The sequence below is a fragment of the Hypanus sabinus genome, chromosome 10, assembly GCF_030144855.1.
Source record: "Hypanus sabinus isolate sHypSab1 chromosome 10, sHypSab1.hap1, whole genome shotgun sequence".
NCBI lineage: Eukaryota > Metazoa > Chordata > Chondrichthyes > Myliobatiformes > Dasyatidae > Hypanus > Hypanus sabinus.
This window is the reverse complement of record NC_082715.1, coordinates 7,748,707-7,769,286: the sequence shown is the minus strand read 5'-3', so window position 1 is coordinate 7,769,286 and position 20,580 is coordinate 7,748,707. Positions and strand designations below refer to the sequence as shown.

Genomic DNA, 20,580 nt, shown 5'->3' with positions numbered 1-20,580 from the left:
TACAGGAGCCTCAAGACTCACATCACCAGGTTCAGGACCAGTTACTACCCCCTCAGGCTCTTGAACCAAACGCTCTTTAACTTAAATTGTTCCATCATTGAAACATTCCCACAACCCATGAACTCACTTTCAAGGATTCTTCTTCTCATGTTCTCGATATTTATTGCTTATTTATTTATTATTATTATTTCTTTCTTTTTATATTTGCCATTTGTTGCCTTCTGCACTTGGGTGAACACCTGAGTGCAGTCTTTCATTGATCCTATTGTGATTATTATTCTATAGATTTATTGAGTATGCCTGCGAGAAATTGAAACTTAGGGTTTTACATATATATATATGGTGACGTAGATGTACTTTGATAATAAATTTACTCAGAAGTTTAAATTTTGATGAACAGGAACAGATTGTTCTTAGTTATTTTCATTTCAGTATTTTGAGAGAGCAGAAATCTCTAGCCCTTTATGTCAGTAAGCTTCTGGAGAGTTCTAATCCTAAAATCTATTACAAGATATCAACAACAACAAACAAACAGATACCACAAGGCACATAAATATTTTAGCCTGGTCATGAATAGTTTAATGCAATTCCTTTGCAACTTTACTCTGCATACCACAACAGAATACTTAAGTCTCTGACTGCTTACTGCAGAGCCAGGGTGTTATTGTCTCTGACTTCATTTAATGCACACATCTTTAATTTGAAACAATGTCCCTTGATCTCCATTAGTTTTTTCTTGCCACAGACGGTTGTGGAGGCCAGGTCACTGGGTGAACTTATAGTGGAGATTGACAGGTTCTTCATTGGTCAGGGTGTCAAAGGTTACGGGGAGAAGGCAGGCGAACGGAGTTGAGAAAGTTAATAAATCAGCCAAGATGGAATGGCGGAGCGGAGCAGACTAAATGGACTAATTCTGCTCCGCTGCCTTATGCCTTTTCTTTTGTAAATAAATATCAAGAAACAAGTTTAATATCTTTTTTTTTGCTCCTCATCAGGAACTAGATTTCAAACTGAAATGTCTAAACTGACATTTTGCTGCATCAATCCAAGCGAATTAATCCTACTGAAATATAAAACAATTAGCCTGCCTGGAGCTGAAGTTGCCTGTTAGAATCGATACTTTTCTTCTGAAGAGGTACAGTACTGTGCAACAGTATCAGATATATGTACTGTACATATGATATATATATGTAAGTGTGACAGGAGCAGAGTGTGTTGGAAATGACGAGGCTGGAGCACTGTGGGAGGGACTTTTGCACAGAACTGTAGATCTGAAGCCAGGCTCTCATCTGTTCCCTAAACTAGACTCTGCCCTCAAAAAAATCAAATGTTTGCTATTTCAGAGCACTGGTGGTTGTGCTAAATGAACCTGCAAAGGGAATATGGAATCTCACACCAACAACGCGTTTCGTGGCAGCGTTTGTGATACTGTTATTTCCACAGAGCCACAGAAAGAAAAGGTTGCAGTGTATAATGGCAGTGTTAGTGTAGAGCAGAAATCACATTGCAGGTCAATCTTTGCACTCTCTGCCGGCAGAGAATAAAGGAAACTTTGGTGTCACACCACCAGGTTCAGGAAGAATTATGAACCAGAGGGAATGACTTTATTCACCTCAACACTGAACGGTTCCCACAACCTACGAACTCACTTTCCAGAGTTTTTCATCTCATGTTCTTGATATTCATTGCTTATTTACTTATCATTGTTTTGTATGTTATTTCTCTTTGTATTTGCACACTTTGTTGTCTTTTGAACTTTTGTTGTTTGTCCATCTTGTGTGTATTTTTTCACTGTTTCCATTGTATTTAAAGATTCTAAGTACGTATGCAGTATACAACTCTGAGTTTCATCTTCCAGCAGACAGCCACAAAACGAAGGAACACCATGGAACCTGTTCAAAGGAAACTTCAAACCACTGAAACAGTTTAGGGATGTTAATAAAGTCTAGTTCAGCTGAGTTCAATTTAGCGCTCAGTTGTTTGTAGACTGCAGCCCCTGGAGCCAGTCTGCCCTGATGAAAATCGTACAAAATGGCAATAAAGAAAAGAAGTAGTCAGAAAGCAGTAACACGTCATAACATAAACTACAGAGTCCAAACTTACTTATGATGAATGCCCACAAGAAAATGAGTCTCAGAGTAGCATATGGTGGCATATATGTACTTTGATAATAAATTTACTTTGAACTTTGAATTTAGAAGTTCATTACGATTTCCCACCAATATCCTTTAATTAGGAGTGAAAAGGTAAATGTTTACTTATGTGCTAAATACCTGCCAGCATCTTCAGAGGATATCAATGCTCACATTTGCAGAAGTGGCATTCCCACTTCCAACATTAAAATGGAATCTTTCTTGTAAAGCAGCCAAGGAATTCAGTAATGCTGATGGACAGAAAAAACAGCTTAACAGCATAAAGGGCATGATCACACCTGAGCACTTCCACATGCCCATGCTTTCTCATGTCTCTCTAGGTACAATCTCAAAGTTCAAAGTCAATTTATTATCAAAGCACGTCTACACTCAGTGGCCACCTTATTAGGTACACTGGAGCACCTGCTCATTAATGCAAATATCTAATCAGCCAATCACGTGACAACAGCAATTCAATGCATCAAAGCATGCAGGCATGCAGACATGCTAGACCGAGGGTCTAGTGAGATGGAGGAACTGAGGGAAATACATGTTAGTAGGAAAGTGGTATTAGGTAAATTGAAGGGATTAAAGGCAGATAAATTCCCAGGGCCAGATGGTCTGCATCCCAGAGTGCTTAAGGAAGTAGCCCAAGAAATAGTGGATGCATTAGTGATAATTTTTCAAAACTCCTTAGATTCTGGATTAGTTCCTGAGGATTGGAGGGTGGCTAATGGAAACCCACTTTTTAAAAAAGGAGGGAGAGAGAAACCGGGGAATTATAGACCGGTTAGCCTGACATCAGTGGTGGGGAAAATGCTAGAGTCAGTTATCAAAGATGTGATAACAGCACATTTGGAAAGAGGTGAAATCATTGGACAAAGTCAGCATGGATTTGTGAAAGGAAAATCATGTCTGACAAATCTTATAGAATTTTTTGAAGATGTAACTAGTAGAGTGGATAGGGGAGAGCCAGTGGATGTGGTATATTTAGATTTTCAAAAGGCTTTTGACAAGGTCCCACACAGGAGATTAGTGTGCAAACTTAAAGCACACGGTATTGGAGGTATGGTATTGATGTGGATAGAGAATTGGTTGGCAGACAGGAAGCAAAGAGGGGGAGTAAACGGGACCTTTTCAGAATGGCAGGCAGTGACTAGTAGGGTACCTCAAGGCTCAGTGCTAGAACCCCAGTTGTTTACAATATATATTAATGATTTAGACAAGAGAATTAAATGCAGCATCTCCAAGTTTGCGGATGACACGAAGCTGGGCGGCGGTGTTAGCTGTGAGAAGGATCCTAAGAGGATGCAGGGTGAATTGGATAGGTTAGGTGAGTGGGCAAATTCATGGCAGATGCAATTTAATGTGGATAAATGTGAGGTATTCCACTTTGGTTGCAAGAACAGGAAAACAGATTATTATCTGAATGGTGGCCGATTAGGAAAAGGGGAGGTGCAACGAGACCTGGGTGTCATTGTACACCAGTCATTGAAGGTGGGCTTGCAGGTACAGCAGGCAGTGGAAAAGGCAAATGGTATGTTGGCATTCATAGCAAAAGGATTTGAGTACAGGAGCAGGGAGGTTCTACTGCAGTTGTACAAGGCCTTGGTGAGACCGCACATAGTGTATTGTGTGCAGTTTCGGTCCCCTAATCTGAGGAAAGACATTCTTGCCATAGAGGGAGTACAAAGAAGGTTCACCAGATTGATTCCTGGGATGGCAGGACTTTCATACGAAGAAAGACTGGATCGACTAGGCTTATACTCGCTGGAATTCAGAAGATTGAGGGGGGATCTTATTGAAACATATAAAATTCTAAAGGGATTGGACAGGCTAGATGCAGGAAGATTGTTTCCAATGTTGGGGAAGTCCAGAACAAGGGGTCACAGTTTAAGGATAAAGGGGAAGCCTTTTAGGACCAAGATGAGGAAAAACTTCTTCACACAGAGAGTGGTGAATCTGTGTAATTCTCTGCCCCAGGAAACAGTTGAGGCTGATTCATTGGCTATATTTAAGAGGAAGTTAGATATGGCCCTGGTGGCTAAAGGGATCGGGGGTATGGAGAGAAAGCAGGTACAGGGTTCTGAGTTGGATGATCAGCCATGATCATACTGAATGGTGGTGCAGGATCGAAGGGCCGAATGGCCTACTCCTGCACCTATTTTCTATGTTTCTATGTTTCTATGACATGGTCAATAGGTTCAATTGTTGTTCTGAACAAAAATCAGAATGGGGAAGGAATGTGATCCGTGACTTTGACTGTGGAATGACTGTTGGTGCCAGATGGGGTGGTCTGTGTATCTCAGAAACTGCTGATCAGCTGGAATTTTCACACACAGCAGTCTTTAGAGTTTACAGAGAATGGTGCAAAAAACAAAAGAACACCCAGTGAGCAGCAGTTCTGTGGGCAAAAATGCCTTGTGACTGAGAGAGGTCAAATGAGAATGATCAGATTGGTACAACAACAGTAACTCACATAACCATGTGTTACAACAGTGGTGTGCAGTAGAGCAGCTCTGTATGCACAAAACATTGAACCTTGAAATGGATGTGGTACAATAGAAAAGGACCTCAGTGGTCACTTTGCTCGGTACAGTAGGAAGTATGTCACCGTATACTGTCCTGAGATTCATTTTCATGCAGGCACAAGCCCACTGGAACCACTCCATCTTCTAAGAGAGGCAATTCGCCTCCTCCATGTAGCCTCCAATAATTTGTTTCTTTATTTTCAAATCTATGTAAACAAATTGAGAATTATCTAGACTGCAGAACTGCAAACCTGGACACATTGTTTTCTGAGATAATTCTGCTATAAACAATGCTTCTTGTGAGATTCACCTTTACTGACATAATCTTACAATACAGTTTTGTGTAATCTTCTGCCTAGACCTTACGAAGTTTTGTTTGTGCAAGTAACCTTCTGCGTTGGAACGTATTCACTTTATGCTTATGACCGTGAGGCTAAGCACAACTCCAATGCTATGTTTAAGTTTGCTGATGACACAATTATTGTTGGCTGAATCAAAGGTGGTGACAAATCAGCATATAGGAGGGAGACTGAAATCTGGCTGAGTGGTGCCACAACAACTCTTACTCAATGTTAGCTAGACCAAAGAGCTGATATTGACTTCAGGAGGAGGGAATTGGAGGTCTATGAGCCAGTCTTCATCAGAAAATTAAAGGCTCAAAGGTGCAAGGTTCAAAGATGCTATTTAATGTCAGAGAAACGTACACAATATACATCCTGGAATGTATTTTCTACACAAACATCCACGTAAACAGAGGAGTGCCCCAAATAATGAATGACAGTCAAATGTTGGAACCCCAAAGCACCCTCCAGCTCCCCTCCCTCCCACGCGCAAGCAGCAGCAAGTAGAGATCCCCCTCCCTCTACCGGCAAAAGAAAGTATCGGCACCCACCACCGAGCACTCAAGTGTGGGCAAAGCAACAGCAAAGACACAGACTTGCAGTTACCCCAAAGTCTACATTGTCCACCCGGCATTTGACATACCACAGGTTCTCCCTCTCCCTAATATGGGAGAAAGTGGTGTCGAGCAGGGAGACATAACGAACGACTTGCTGGTTTACGATGTTAAGAGTCCTCTACATCTCTTTTTCTCGAGCTCTGTGCCCAAAGATCATGAGTCTGTGGGTCCACCGCCGCAGACATTCCGACTCCCCCAACGACACGTGGGTCTCCGTGATTCGCCCATTTCCACAGCCCTGAGATGCTAAGCTTCCAAAGCCAAGCCCAATACTTAGGCCAAGCCTTTGATGTACCAAACAACAAATGGCCAGTTATGAAACCACGAGAGCCGGTCCCATTCAGAAGAGTAGAAGGTCCTTAGTGTTATCATTTCAGAGGATCTGTCCAAGGTCCAACACATAAGTTCCATTATGAAGCAAGCACAGTAGTGCCTCTACTTTTTCAGAAGATTGCAAGCACAGGCCCAAAGTCATCAAATTCTTCTCATTTCTTAATGTATTAATTCCTGGGATCATTCCCATGCACCTCCTCCAGAACTTCCCGAATGCCAGCACATTGTTTTTCTTAGATAAGCTGCTCACAATACTCCAAGTGTGGTTTGACCAATACCTTATAAATCCTAAGCATTACATACTTGCTTTTGTATTCTAGTCCAAATACTAATGTTGTATTTGTCTTCCTCATCACCAACTTAACTTGCAAGTTAACCTTTATTGAATCCTGTACAAGGACCCCCCAGTCCCTCTGCATCTGTTTTTTTTATAAATTTTCTCCCATTTAACAAATAGTCCACATCTTTACTCCTTCTGCCAAAGTGCATGACCATGCACCTCCCTTCATTATATTCTGCTTACCACTTCCTTGCTCACTCCCCTAATCTGTTTCTGCAGACACCCTGCTTCCTCAACATTGCCTGCCATTCCACCTATCTTTATATCATCTGCTAACTTTGCACCAAAACTATCAATTCCTTCATCCAAATCATTGACATATAACATAAAAAGAACCAGTCCCAATACCAACTCCTGTGGAACACCACTAGTCACCAGCAGCAAACCAGAAAAGGCTCACTTTATTTCCTCTCTTTGACTCCTGCCAGTCAGCCAGTCTTCCATCCACGCTAGTACCTTTCCTGTAATACCATGGGCTCTTATCTTGTTAAGCAGCCTCATGTGCAGCACCTTGTCAAAGGCCTTCTCAAAATCCCAGTACACAACATCCACCAATTCTCCTTTGTTTATACTGCTTGTTACTTCTTCAAAGAATTGCAACAGATTTGTCAGGCAAGATTTCTCCTTTAGAAAACCGTGCTGACTACAGTCTATTTTAACATGAGCTTCCAAGTACCCTGAGACCACATCCTTAAAAATAGACTCCAATATCTTTCTAGTTACTGAAGTCAGGCTAACTGACCTATAATTTCCTTTCTCCTGCATTCCTCCCTTCTGAAACAGCAGAGTGACATCCATCGGCACAGGTGCAATACTGGGCTGTCACCTCTACTCACTTTACACTTACCACTATGTGGCTGAGCACAGCTCCATGGCCATAGGAGAGGAGAGTGGACCATAGGAGAAAAGGAAGTAGGACGGGAACCAGACAGAGATGATGGGCAAATGAGAAGAGAAGGGGTAAGAGGGAAACCAGAATGGGGAATGGAAAAAGAGAGAAGGCATTACTATTTACAACACAGAATTACTTCAGTTAGTGAAAAGAATAGAGCGCCTTTGGGGTTAACACCCACACACCTTTAAAGACAGCAAATCACATTGACATGGCTGTTTATAGGAACAGAATCTTTAACTCTACAAAGATAAACAAAAAGCGAGTTTAACACACACAAAGTGATAGAGAAACTCAGCAGGTCAGGCAGCATCAATGAAGGGGAATAAACAGTCACAGACTAAGACTCTTCTCTAGGACTGGAAAAGAAAGCCAGAATAATAAGGGGATGAGGAAGACAAAATAGTCCAAGCTAGAAGGAGATAGTTGAGACCAGGTGAGTGGGTGAGGGAGGGAACTCGAAAAGTGGGAGGTGATAGGTGGTAGAGTTAATGGGCTGAAGAAGAAGGAATCTGATAGGAGAGGACAGTGGACCATGGGAAGAAAGGGAAGGAAGAGGGGCACCAGAGAGGAGATGGGCAGGTGAGGAGAAGGGGTGAGAGAGTAACTAGAATGGGGAATGGAAAAAGAGAAGTGTCTCAGCTTGAGACAGTTTAATACCACGCTTGCATCATTCAGCAGCAGTTGCTAATTGTTTAAGGTAGAAGCAGTAATAAATAACGCCAATGCTCTGTTTGAAATGTGAAGGGAGGTGTGCATGAGATCAGGAAATATTCTGACTGCCTTTTTTATTGTATGAACTATTAATCACCCAAAGACAATCAAATCAACACTAATTATCCACAGTGCTTTTGGAACAGATGATTGCTCAGCCATTAATTATCAACACATGCCGATCTCTGCCCTGATGAGAAACGAACCCTCGCTCTGTGTCTATGGCTAAATTAGGCGATCCTCCTATTGTTCAGTAATATAATTGTCTCCTTATATGGCTTGGTGTCAAATATTGTTTGATAATACTCTTTTGAAGAAATATAGTTATTTTACAATTTTGCAGATGTTTACAGCATAAATTCAAGTTATTGTTGCTGATGTGTACTGATTGCATTCTCTATACAAAATATTCACCAAATGGGCTTCTCCCTCAGATTCACATTGGTATTGAACAAAGAACAGTACAGCACGGTAAAGGCCCTCTGGCCTACAATGTTGTGTCAAATCTTTAACCCTGCTCCCAGATCAATCTAACACAGGGGTTCCAAACCTGGGGCCCATGAACTTCATGCTTAATGGTAGTGGTCTATGGCATAAAAAGGTTGGAAACCTCTGATGTAATGCTTCCTTTCCACATAGCCTTACATTTTTCTTTCATCTATGTGACTATTTATCATTTATCACTTGTGTAAAATATTTACCTCCGATATCCCAGCCTACACCTTAACGTTATGCCCCTGTATTGGCTGTTTCCACCCTGGGAAAAAGCCTCTGGTTGTCTATTTGATTTAAGTCTTGTACACCTCCACCCAGTCAACTCTCATCCATCTTCACTCCAATTACTGATGGTGCCAAACAGGGTGGTTTGAGTATCTCTGAAAGTGCTGATCCTCTGGGATTTTCACACACAACGGTCTCTAGAATTTACTGAGAATGGTGTAAAAAACAAAAGAAAATCCAGAGAGTTGGTGAAAATGCCTTGTTAAGGAAAGAGGTTGGAGGAGAATCACCACATTCTACAGAGGATGTCTCGAGAGCATCCTGAGCAGCTACGTCACTGCCTGGTTCAGGAATTGCACCATCTCGGATCGCAAGACTCTGCAGTGGATAGTGAGGTCAGCTGAGAAGATCATTGGGGTCTTACAGACATTTATACCACAGACATCACAGACACTTACACCACACGCTGTACCCGCAAAGCTACCAGCATTGTGAAGGACCCCACGCACCCCTCATACACTCTTCTCCCTCCTGCCATCTGGCAAAAGGTAACAAAGAATTCGGCCTCTCACGACCAGACTGTGCAACAGTTTCTTCCCCCAAGCCATTAGACTCCTCAATACCCAGAGTCTAGACTGACATCTACATCATTTATTATTGTATTGAAATTTTTCCCTTCTATGCCTATTGTCTTGTTTATTAATTATTTATTATCAATTAATTATTGCACTGCTCTGCACTGTTTTGTGCACTTTATGCTAGACCTCCTGTGTAAGTCTGTAGTCTAGTGCAGTTTTTGTGTTATTTTACATAGTCTAGTGTAGCCTTGAGTTGTTTATTGAAATGACAATAAAAAGCAACTTGACCTGACTTGAGACTGCTTCAAGCTGACAGGAAGGCACCAGTAACTCAAATAACCACACGTTACAATATTGGTGTGCAGAAGAGCATCTCTGAATGCACAACATATCCAACTTAGAAGTAGATGGACTATAGCAGCAGAAAACCATGAACATACACTCAGAGGCCACTTTATTAGGTACAGATGGTAGAGGAGGTCAGTAAAAAAGCGGCCACTGAGTGTACTTGTTCCATTCATACTGACCAGATGAACCACTGAAGTCAGCAGCAACAGACTGTCAAAACAAAACACGGCATGTGACAGCACAGTCACGGCATATCCTAGTCAATAACAGACAACAGATCTGTTCTTGCCTGCCTTCCTACTTGTATCTAGCAAAGCATCTTTACAGAATACACAAGCACCAAACCGTCAGTGACTGAAATGGATGTGAGGTGATAGGACTGCATCAACGACATGTGCCCAGATCCTTCAGCTTTTGGCCGTCACATGCTCGCAACCTCACAACCAGGAATTTTACAGTGGCCTCTGCATACTTTAAGGTACCAATTGCTTTTAGCAACTCAATCCTACAGCAGTTTAATAAAAATGGGCATTTCTTGAAGTCTGCAATAAGTGTGCACCAGGAAATCCTGTTTAGAATTCATACTGGTGGGAACATGATTGAAAAATAAAGGAGTTTTTCTGGGGGAAAATTATCTGCTTGAGAAATTGTGTTCAGACACTATTGACTCTCCTGCATGCACAGTTCCACAGGAACAGTAAATCTTCATGGCCACCCATTTCAATTTGAGTTTCCATTCCCCTTCTCACAGGTTGGTCTATGGCCTCCTCTACTACCACGATGAGGCCAAATTCAGCTTAGTGGAGTAACACCTCATATTTATTTTGTGTTGGCTCCAACCTGATGGCACGATTATCAATTTCTCCAACCACTGGTGATTTCTGCCACCTCCCGTTTCTCTCTTTTTCCATTCCCCATTGTGGCATCTCTCTCACCCCTTCTCCTGTGACTCACCTCCCTCTGGTGCCCCTCCTCCTTCCCTTTATTTCGTGGTCCACTCTCCTCTCCTGTCAGACTCCTTTTTCAACCCTTTACTTCTCCCACCTATCACCTCCAAAATTCTTAGTTCATTCCCCCTCTCCAACCCTTAATCCCCTTGCTCTCCCAAAATGGACATGCATGCTTGTTTCAGGAATCAAAACGCATTTTGCCTCTGGACAGATTTCTTTTAAATTGCCCTGACATGAAACCTGAGTCATCAGAAACCTCTGGCACCACTGCATGTGCAGTATGGAGCACTCATCTTACGAGAATGCCCTGCTGTCCAGGGCCGGGAACAAGGTAAAGTTTCAGAACCGATGCTTATCTACTTCTTTGAACTCAGCTATTATGTAGCATATCCATCCCGCTGCGAAGGTTCTCCTTCTGGCTCCACTTTATTGGACTGTTCCAGTTGGATGCACCCACTTTAAGAGTTGCAAGCTTTGTATCATTCACTCTGATCTGTGCAACTGCCAGATCACACGCGCTTAATGTGCGCGATGGCAGGATGGGGTCACAAATTGCACTGCTTACGTACTTGAACCTTTGCATGCATGTATTAAGAAAATTCGTACTCCAGCGCCTTTGGAGAGCTCCTCTGGGAAAGCTCCCACTTTGAAACCTATATTTAATTAACTGATTTTAGCTTGAGCAGAAATAGAAGGATTAACAGTCGGATTAGGCAATTCCCCCACCGTCCTCAGACTTACAATCACTGCTAGCAATGCACTCGGTGGCCATTTTATTAGGTACAGCTGTACACCTTCTCGTTAGTGCCAGATATCTAATCAGCCAATCGTGTGGCAGCAACTGAATGCATAAATGGATGCAGACATGGTCAAGAGGTTCATTTGTTGTTAAGAAAAAACATCAGAATGGGGCAGAAATGTGAGGTAAGTGACCCTGACTGTGGAATGATAGTTGGTGCCAGACGGGGTGGTTTGAGTATTTCAGAAACTGCTGATCTGGGATTCTCATGAACAAAAGTCTCCAGAGTTTACAGAGAATGGTGTGAAAACAAAAATCATCCAGTGAGTGGCAGATCTGTGGGTGAAAAATGCCTTGCTCATGAAACAGGAAGGCAAAAGTAACTCAAATAACCATGCGTAACAAAAGTTGTGTGTAGAAGAGTATCTCTGAATGTCAAACCTTGAAGTGGATGGGCTACAGCTGCAGAAGACCACGAACAGACACTCAGTGGCCACTTCACTGGGTGTAGGAGGTACCTAACAAAGTGGCCAGTGTGCAGATATCAACCATTCCCCATATAGTTTAAGCAGGATCCTCATTCCTTGTAAAATCTCAAGTACAATCTTTACTAGGTACAGATCAGTCATCAAGTGGCCATGGAGTGTACTTGTTCCATTAGCACAGTCAAGATGACCCCACTGAAGTTGGATGCAACAGATTGCCTCAACAAAACTCTAAGACATGGCACATCCTGGTCACTAACTGACAAACTAACTGCACTTCCTTGCCTTCCTGCTTGGGACTTACACTCAGCGGCCACGTTATTAGGTACAAGTAGTACTTCATAAAGTAGCCACTGAGTGTAATAACACCTGACAGAACACAGGAAATAGAAGATAACCTAGGCCATTCACCCTCCACCCCGACACCTAGAGCCTGCCCCACCTTTCAGTAAGATAATGACTGTTTTCGAACATAGAAATCTACAGCACATTAAAGGTCCTTCAACCCACAATACTCTGCTGACCATATATCTTACTCTAGAAACTGTCTAGAGTTTCCCTACTGCATAGCCCTCCATTGTTCTAAGCTCCATGTACCTATCTAAGACTCTCTTAAAGACCCTATTGTATGCACCTCCACCACCATCGCTGGCAGGCATTCCACACACCCACCACTCTCTATGTGAAAAACTTACCCCTGACATCCCCCTTGTACCTACTTCCAAGCACCTTAAAACTGCCCTCTTGTGGCAACCACTTCAGCCCTGGGAAAAAGCCTCTAGCTATCCAAACGATCAATGCCTCTCATCATCTTATACACCTCTATCAGGTCACCTCTCATCCTCCGTCACTCCAAGGAGAAAAGGCAAATTCACTCAACCAATTCCCATAAGGTACACTCTCCAATCCAGGCAACATCCTTGTAAATCTCCTCTGCACTCTCACTATAGTATCCACATCCTTCCTGCAATGAGGTAACCAGAACTGAGCACAGTACTCCAAGTGGGGTCTGACCAAGGTCTTATGTAACTGTAACATTACCTCACAGCTCTTGAACTCAATCCCATAGTTGATGAATGCCAACACACCATATGCCTTCTTAACTACACTGTCAACCTGCGTAGCAGCTTTGAGTGTCCTATGGACACGGACCCTAAGATCTCTCTGATCCTTCACACTGCCAAGGGTCTTACTATTAATATTATATTCTGTCTTCAAATTTGACATAACAAAATGAACCACTTCACACTTATCTGGGTTGAACTCCATCTGCAGCCCAGTTCTGCATCCTATTGATGTCCCGATGTAACCTGACAACCCTCCAGACTATCCACAACATCCCCAAATTTAGTGTCATCAGCAAACTTATTAACCCACCCAGCAATCAGTAATCAGGGTTCAAGTTCAGCACTGAATGGTTTGTCATATGAAGAGTGCTTGATGGCTCCGTGCATGTGTTCACTAGAATTGAGAAGAATGAGGGGTGACCTCATTGAAATCTATCAAATGGTGAAAGGCCTTGATAGTGGATGTGGAGAGCATATGGTGGGAGAGTCTAAGACCAGAGGATACAGAATAGAGAGACGTCCTTTCAGAATGGAGATGAGGAGATTTAGCCAGAGAACGGTGAACCTGTTTAATGCTTTGCCACAGGCAGCTGTGGAGGCCAACTCTTTATGTATATTTAAGGCAGAGATTGACAGACTCTTGATTGGTCAGGCATGAAGGGATAAATGGGAAGGCAGCTGATTGGGGCTGGGAGGAAAATTTGATCTGCCAAGATGAAATGGTGGAGCAGACTCAATGGGCCAAATGACCTGTCCTACACCTTATGGTCTTATGGCTTATTTCCACTACTTTTCTGATCATAGGAATCAGGCCATTTGGCCCAGCCAGTCTGCTCCGCCATTTCATCATGGCTGATCCACTTCCCTCTCAGCGTCAGTCCCCTGCCTTTTCTCCATATCCCTTCACACCCTGACTATTCAAGAATCTATCAACCTCTACCTTAAATACACCCAATCACTTGGCCTCCATAGCCACATGTGGCAAAGAATTCCACAGATTCACCACTCTCTGGCTAAAGAAATACTTCCTCATATTCAATTCATTCTAAATGGATTTACCTATATTCTGAGGTTCTGCCCTCTGGTCTTAGACTCTGCCACCATAGGAAACATCCTCTCCAAATCCAGTCTATTGAGGCATTTCAACATTCAATTGATTTTAATAAAGTCCCCCCTTATTCTTCTGAATTCTAGTGAAGGGTCTCAGCCTAAAATGTCGACTACTTATTCCTTTTCAGAGATGCTGCCTATCCTGTTGAGTTTGTCCAGCATTTTTAGTATCTGCAGACTCAATGGGCTGAATGGCATATTTCTATTTCTACAGTATGTCTTACGGTCTTACTCCAACCCCTAGTTTCTTGTAAACCTACTGATCACTACAAGTTCAAGTGTTAAGTTATCTGTACATTTGGAAATTGTGCCCAGATGTTCATGTCCAGGTCCGTGTTGTATATTTAGAGAAACAACTGTCCGAACACTGACCCTTAGGGAATTTCACTCTGCGTTTCCCTTCAGTCTGAAAAATAACCTCTGACTGCCACTCTCCGTATCCTGTTACAGAGCTAATTTTCCAGCCATTCTTTTTACTTCTCAACCATCAATCATGATGACTAGTTGATTGCAAAGCATTTTATCAGTTCCTCACCATGATAATCATTTACTTGACCAACGTTTAATTCTGAGAGGGGGATTAAAACAAGGAGGTAAAATTCATTGGACAGAGTGTTGGTTTGTCTCAGGGTAGTAATGATCCAAGTTTTATTTTGAAAGCTAATAAAGGCTAAACATGGCCTGACAACATACTCCGGACCATTGTATTTATTTATTTATTTATTTATTTATTTGTGTGTTTAGACGATACAGTACAGAACAGAACATTCTAGCACACTGAGCCACGCCACCCAACAACCCCCAGCCTAATTACAGGACAATTCATAATGACCAATTAACCGACTAATGGCAATGCCTTTGGACTGTGGCGGGGGATGGGGACCAGGAGAATCCAAAGGAACCCATGGGAAAGGACTACAAACTTTCTTACAGAACCATTCATTCATCAGGTTATCTAATGTAGGCGATTATGGTCTTCACCATGATTGTTCTCGGCAAAATTTTTCAACAGAAGTGGTTTCCTATTGCCTTCTGTGCAGTGCCTTTACAAGGCAGGTGACCCCACCCATTATCAATACTCTTCAGAGATTGTCCCTCCTGACATCAGTGGTCAGCCAGCCAGCTCCATCATGGACCCAAGACTCCTCAGCATCCAGAACACCTTCAAAAAATGATGTCTCAAAAAGGCAGCATCAATCACTGAGGCCCCCCATAACCAGGAAATGCTTTTCTCATCTCTAGTGTCAAAGAGGAGGTACAAGAGCCTGAAGACACACATTCAATGTTTCAGGAACTGTTTCTTCCCCTCCACCATCAGATTTCTAAATGGACAACAAATCCATTAACACCATCGTAGTATTTTTTCCTCCCTTTTTACATTACTTATTTAATTATATATATACACACACACACATCTTTACATTTTATTTTGTATATACATATACATTTCTAATTGTAATTTATAGTTTTTTGTTATTATGCATTGCACAAATTTCACAACATATACCACTGACATTAAATCTGATTCTGGTTGTGAAAATCTCTTCCAATAATTCACTCTTTTCAGAACCAATTCTCCTCCAAAAGTCATCCTTGAAGTGTCAGCTTCTAGGACAGACAGGCCAAATCCCATCGTCATAGTAACCGAAATGAGTTTAGATGTTGACTTTAGTGGAAAGAATTTTTGAAAGTCTCAACAGTAAATGGACTTTTTTTGTCCCCCAAATAACATTGCAGAAGCAAGATTGCAGCAGCAAATTTAACAGAAGCAGATAGGGACTGCCCGGCATCCCTTTTTGTAGTGAAATATCTTTCCATTCCATTTGCCGGTCATTGCAATCGGGGATTACAAGTTATAGGATTGTATCTCTGCAGGCAATGCTACACAACAAGCTCACCATAGAATCATAGCACAACATATTTTGAATGGGTCAGGAAAGCACATGCTTCCATATTAACTCTGCCCCATTAGTATGACCTACACGAGGAACAGTTAAACTTTCAGAATAGCTTATAAGAACTTTCAATTGGGGTCAATTTAATAAATTTAAAGCAAATCGTCGGCTGGTGTTCTTCACTCACTCGGGGAGTGCCAGCAACAGGGCTGCCATCAGAGACGCTAATTGAGTAAGTGATGCAATTGTGAGCCCTGATTTCCTGTCACAAACATTTCCTGTGGTCAGAAACTTCCTGTTGCTGGAATTTCCTCCACAACTTCCGACTGATATATATGTATCCCCAGTTCAGGAGCACATCCCACAAATAAAGAAAAAATGTGTACGTGTAAAGAAGGGACAACCCAAGAACAAGAATATCAACTGGAAAAGATCACGAGTCATTTCAATGTAATTGGCCAGTACTTAAGAGACATGTAAATTGTTTATTAACTGCAGAAAGAGAGAGTGTGGAATCAAAATCAGGTTTAATATCACTGGCATGTTGTTTTGCAGCAGCAGTACATTGTAATACATAATAATAAAAGACTTTAAAGTACAGAAGAAAGATATATATACAGTATATACTGTGCATACACATATCCCAATTAAACAGCTACCCCATTTAGCCACAATTTGATGGAAAAGTTTAAAAGGAATCTAAAAAAAAGCTACTTTTTAAATGAGTACCAGATTATGTATTTAAAAGGCATACAGAACAGATTAAAGCACTACCAATACAGCGAAAGAACTACAAAACTAAGTATTAGTTCTTAATAGTTCTTGACAGAGGAATTCATCCAGTGCATTCTGCCATGTTCTTTAGATTAACTGTAAATTAACCAAATCAGCACATACACCTACCACAGATAATGGACTGTCTTCATAAAATGCTTTCAGCAATTGCATTCTCTAAATTTTCATTTTCATTGTAAAATTCAAGATGATTGCCAATACCTTCACATTCTTCATAGTTTTTCACTTATTGGAGTGGTCCACTCGTTTCACTTTCACTCACATTTCCAAGCCTGAATGCTTGCAAAAAGTTCAGAATTGCCTTACTGCTTATTTCTTGCCAACTATCAGCGTCAAAAATCACTGCTTTTCGAACACAAACACACACAACTGACAGTATTTGAAAGCTGTTCACACTAAGCACAGTGTAGTGTTTAACAGCCACACAAGTGCACATGTCTGCTGGAGTTAGAAGCTGTTCAGCAACAGTCTCCAGCCCCAATTAAGGGGCATAATGTCCCAAATAAACAAAGGGAATCCCAGCTATTTTCTCAATTAACTTTTGTTCTTTGAATGTTGTCCCAAGTAAGTTCTGCCCTGATTAACCAATGCCCCAATTAACTGGATCCACTGCGTATAAAAATTAAATTAAATAGGTAGTGCAAAAATAGACCAAAAGAAGAAAATAGTGAGGTAGCGTACATGGGTATCAATAGTCAGATATTCTTGTAATAACATCACTAACAGTCATCATCAAGGCTTGCTGTCTAATATAAATATTAAAAACAGAAAGTGAAATGGGCATAGGGATTAGCACGATGCTGTTACAGCTTGAGCTGTTCCAGAATTTGGAGCTCCATTCTGACACCATTTATACAGCGTTTCTACTTCCCCGGGTGCTCTGGTTTCTTCCCACATTCCAAAGACACGAGGGATTGAAAGTTGTCCTGTGACTAGGCTAGGGTTAAATAGATGGGTAGCTGAGCAGTGCAGCTCGTTGGGTCAGAAGGGCTGTTCTGCGCTGTATCTCTAAATAAAGTTGTTATTATTAGTGGCATTAGTTTTTCAAAGAATTGGACAGGGACAATGACAAATTCTGGTTTAAGATGGCCCTGGTGGCTAACGAAAGAAGGAAAACAACTAAATTAAATTAAATAGGAGCTAAGTAGTTATGGCGCCCAATGGCAACTCCTTTGCCTACATCTTCAAACACAGTCCTATTTCCATCTTTAATATCTCTATTTTCCCTTTTCAGGGTTCTTTTGAAGACCCTGACCTGGAGCTACATGCTGACTATGGTTCTTTGCAGGAAGAGGACCCACTCTCAGGGTTCCACAGCCGGGCGCCATTCCGCATGCCAAAGTCTCAGCCCAAGAGTATGGCATGGTTTCAGAAGCTTAGGATCTCGAGACGGGCGAATCAAGGGTCGGTGTTGCCACAGGAGATCTGTGTGTCATTGGGGGAGTCGGAATATCTGCCCAGGGGGCCCAGGATCCTTGCGATCTCCAGGCACAGAGCTCGAAAAAGTGACGTAGCGGACTTTTAACATCGTAATCCAGTGAGTTGTTTGTTATATCTCCCACTTGCTGGAAAATGGAGTGGCATCGCCTCTTTCTCCCTTATTAGGAGAGAGAGAGCCTGCAGCATGTTGAATTATTGGGTGAACAATGTAGTTTTTGGGGTAACTGCAAGTCTGTGTTTTTGCTATTGCTTTGCACACGCTTGAGCGCTGGTAACGGGTGCACTTTACCTTTGCCGGTGGGGGGACAGGGGGATTGTTGCTTGCCGAATCAGAAAGATCAGGTACAGGCTGAATCGAGGTGATGGGGTCCAGGTGCCGGAGAGGATTGGGACAATTGAACTCGATATCTGAACAGAGATTTAAGCACTGGGCCGAATCAGAGAGGTTAGGCATAGGCCAAATCGAGATAGCAGGGTCCTGACCCCAGAGCATATCCAGGCAATTGTACCCGCTGTTTGGGTGATGATGTAGAAGTCAGACAAGATGGTAAAAGTCAAGGTGTTGCGGCCTCAGGCAAGAGACAAGCTGGTGTTTATACTGCTGTTCCACAACTAGGCTCTGACCTGCACTATGGAACTCTCTCTCGGACTTCAGTTTGCAATGCTGTCTGCTCGATCTCTCACATTGGGTGTTCACCAGTCTTCTTTCTTATGTAGGCTCTTTTGGGTTTCATTGTTCTGTGGCTCCGGTTAGGAGATGAATCTCAAGGTTGCATATAGTATACATACTTTGATAATGAATGTACTTTGAACTTAAAAACAGCATTTTAAAATTAACAACAGAAACATGTTAACTTAAAAAATATATAATTTATGTTTGTAACGTGTGTCCTTACTATTGTATCTTTTAAATCCTGGTATCAATAAGGGTAAATCTGCAGGAGAAGCCTCTTCCTGTAGTGTGTTGCCCAAAGGTATACACAGTACTCCAGAGGGGGTCTGACCAAGGCGCTAAAAAACATCCTATTAATTGGAGTGTTACAGCCACACGTAATTTTGTAGAGTGCAATTATTTTATTGAAACTTGTTATGCTACACTATCTTGATATTTTGCTTGCTTTTTCCTCCACAATTTTTTTGACCCCCTACCATCAGGCAGGACTTACTTGCCTTAGGACGGGGGTCGGCAACCCGCGGCTCCGGAGCAGCATGTGGCTCTTTTACGTCTGTGCTGCGGCTCCCTGTTGCTTTGGGAAATAATTGGTTGTGGCGACCCTTTTCCTGGCACATCCGAACCGACTCACAATTAGATAGCCTACGGGGGTTTGCGAGCACAGAGCTTTGGAGCCTCTGCGCCATGGGGGGCAGGTTGAGGGAGGCTTAAAAGTGAGGCTGAAGATTTCGAATAAAGTTTTTTCCTTCGACTGCAGTTACCGACTCCGTGTCGTAATTTTAGCGCTGCGTGTAGCACACCGCTACATGGTCAGTATTTAATTAAAATGTATTTTATGTTAGTTTGTTAGTTTTTGAAATGTAAATCTAAATTTGAAGATTATGGTGATCTTGTACAATCTAAATAAGACTTTGTGGCGACCCATTTCCTGACACATCCGAACCGGCTCACAATTAGCCAGCGTTCAGGCTAAGGGAGATAGCCTACGGGGGTTTGTGAGTACGTGTCTTTTGCAGCATCCGCGCCCATGGGGGGCGGGTTGAGGGAGGCTTAAAAGCAAGGCTGTTTAGTTCGAATAAAGCTATCTTTGACTGCAGTTTACTGACTGCGTGTAGCAACCGCTACAACGTGTTTTTATCGCTGGCTGTCCAGAGGGGAGGTGCTGAAACGCTTTGTCGCGTGTCTGGAAGAAGTGAAAACTTTCCTGGGCAGCAAAGGGCTCACCTTTCCTGAGCTGGAACAGCCAGAGTGGCTGGAAAAGCTACACTTCATGGTAGACATAACAGCGCACCTGAACACGCTGAACACAGCTCTTCAACGGGGTAAGGACGTACAGCCCTGCACATGTTGGAGGATGTTTTGGCATTCGAGCGCAAGTTGACGTTGCTTGCCAGAGATTTACAGAAAGGCACATTGTCTCACTTCCCCAATTTGAGAGAGTTCAAAAAAGGTCACGACATGATAAATTCGGAGTATTTACATTGGGCAATCATCGCAATGCAAACATCGTTTGGGAAACGCTTCTGTGAGTTCAGAGAGGAAAAAAACACATTATCCTTCCTGGTCACTCCCCTAAGCATCGATCCATCCCTACTGAATACGACTGCATTGTCAGGTGTGAGTCAACCTGAACAAGGATGATAAATATTTTAATTGCCTATTATTTTACGTATATTCATATGCTTTCATTGTTCAGTGAAATAGTCCTTTTATTTTTCAGGTTGACAGCTGGCTGACGTTATTTTTGGTTTGCTGCTGGCGGCAAATTTAAGTTTGGCGTTTTTCATAAATACAAGAAGGACTCAAATAGACGTTGAGTATTTTACTTAAAAGTAACCTTCAACCCAACGTCTTTTTTTCGGAGGTCAACATGTTTTTGT

General features: G+C 42.2%; 1 protein-coding gene and 1 long non-coding RNA gene across 10 annotated transcripts in view; one reads left to right on the top strand and one right to left on the bottom strand.

Moving 5' to 3' along the window:
• Positions 1–20,534, top strand: part of LOC132400438 (uncharacterized) — a 37,055-nt gene extending 16,521 nt beyond the window's left edge. For both annotated transcript variants that reach the window (XR_009514249.1, XR_009514248.1), the window contains 2 exons: positions 17,822–18,124; positions 20,421–20,534. This is a non-coding gene — a long non-coding RNA (uncharacterized LOC132400438). The remainder of the gene's footprint in view (positions 1–17,821; positions 18,125–20,420) is intronic.
• Positions 1–20,580, bottom strand: part of epha7 (eph receptor A7) — a 365,611-nt gene that overhangs the window by 161,841 nt on the left and 183,190 nt on the right. The gene's annotated exons all lie outside the window — the stretch shown is intronic.